This window comes from Tachysurus fulvidraco, chromosome 1, assembly GCF_022655615.1.
Source record: "Tachysurus fulvidraco isolate hzauxx_2018 chromosome 1, HZAU_PFXX_2.0, whole genome shotgun sequence".
In the NCBI taxonomy this organism is placed as follows: Eukaryota; Metazoa; Chordata; class Actinopteri; order Siluriformes; family Bagridae; genus Tachysurus; species Tachysurus fulvidraco.
In genome coordinates, this window is record NC_062518.1 from 80001 (window position 1) to 82307 (window position 2307).

Here is a 2307-nt window from a genome sequence, read left to right on the forward strand (position 1 = left end):
GTAATGTGGTTTGAACCTCAGTGAAACTAGTGACGCAGCTCCTTCCCTTCATTCTGGTGGTGTCGTCCGACCCAAAACTATATAAAGTTTCAAAGTTTAAATGAACACAAAGGGTTAAAAGTAAATGAAATGCAACTGGGTTGTTTTACAGATTCAGGACAAATTCTAATCATTTCTTTTCCTCATTTTAAATGATTTACATGTTTTATATCATTTGATTAAAAAAATATTTTACAGATTCATTTTGTTTATTTCCTTTTCTTTTGGTAAGATGGATGTTTTTGGAGATGCAACATTCGCTTTCTACAAAAACGAGAAATAAACTGACTGTGGATCAGCAGTGAGTGTGTGAAGAGAGAGAGAGAGAGAGAGAGAGAGAGAGAGAGAGAGAGAGAGAGAGAGAGAGAGAGAGAGAACTGCAGCTCAGAGAGAGAGAGAGAGAGAGAGAGAGAGAGAGAGAGAGAGAGAGAGAGAGAGAAAACTGCAGCTCAGAGAGAGAGAGACAGAGACAGAGAGACAGAGAGAGAGACAGAGAGAGAGAGAGAGAGAGAGAGAGAGAGAGAGAGAGAGAGAGAGAACTGCAGCTCAGACTTTTATTATCCATTAAATTAGTTTCTCAGAATGTCAATAGCAGCAAATTAATTATAGACCAGTGAACAATCTACAGCTAGGAATGAAGTGTATTGACCAACAGAGAGAGAGATAGAGAGAGAGAGAGAGAGAGAGAGAGAGAGAGAGAGAGAGAGAGAGAGAGAGAGAGAGAGAGAGAGAGAGAGAGAGAGAGAGATTATGACTGCTGGTGTTTATTGTAAGTGTTTGTTGCCTTTTTGGACCCCTTTATCATGTGTAATGTTGCTCCCATATAAAACAGTTCAGCACAAACACAGACATGTTTAGGGACATGATTGAGGACAATGTCCTGTCCAGAGACATAATTGAGGACAATGTCCCATCCAGACACACACACACCACACAAACACACACACACCCAAACACACACACACACACACACACACACACACACACACACACACACACACACACACACACACACACACACACACACACACACACACACAAACACACACACACACACACACACACACACACACACAGGCCATAGAGACAGAGCAATGACAGAGCTGCACTTCCTAACAGAGTGTAAAAAATTCCATCAATTACATAATGTTTTTTTTTTATTTCTATTAGCCAATTAAGCCCCAGTTCTCCCTTCTGCCCTCAACCCTGACAAACTGCCCAACAAACAGAAGAGGTTGTTTTATCAGGACAGTATTTATCTGTCTGCCACAACCAGAGGGACAGTGAGTAACACTCAAACACACACACACACACACACACATACACACACACACACACACACACACACACAAACACACACACACACACACACACACACACACACACACACACACACACACACACACACACACACACACACACACACACACACACACACAGTCTCTGATTACTGGACAGATGATGAATCTCTACACTAAGCCCCAGGACCAGTGTCCCTACATTCCAGTTCCCTAATCATCTTCTATTTCCCATGTTCACTAGTTTACAAAGACACAATATCCTTTTTCTCTTGTTTGTAGTTTCTCAGTTTAATTTCTTCCTTATTCCCAAATGAAAGACTCGGATTCAGACGCTACACTCTTAGACTTTACTTTCATTAAAAGGGAACAAACATAAGACCCTCTAATGTTCCTCAGTTTTTCCTCCTTTTGTTCATTCTTATGATCAATGTTCTTAATTAAACCAGGAGTTATAATGAATTATGAGGTGTAATAAATCAAAGGCGTACGAGTCAGTGTGATTAAATGATAATGATGTTTTCTGCAAGCTTCAGTGTGTATTTTATTATCTCTTATTTCTGCTCTTGTCTAATCGACAGGATCAAATGTGAACACAATCCACCATTTGTAATGACATCACTGATTTATCACACACACACACACACACACACACACACACACACACACACACACACACACACACACACACACACACACACACACACACGTCTGTACAGCCTGGTGTACACATTGTGAGACACAAGACAAGAAGACAGTGTGAGACACAAGACAAGAAGACAGTGTGAGACACAAGACAAGAAGACAGTGTGAGACACAAGATAAGAAGACAGTGTGAGACACAAGATAAGAAGACAGTGTGAGACACAAGATAAGAAGACAGTGTGAGACACAAGACAAGAAGACAGTGTGAGACACAAGATAAGAAGACAGTGTGAGACACAAGACAAGAAGACAGTGTGAGACACAA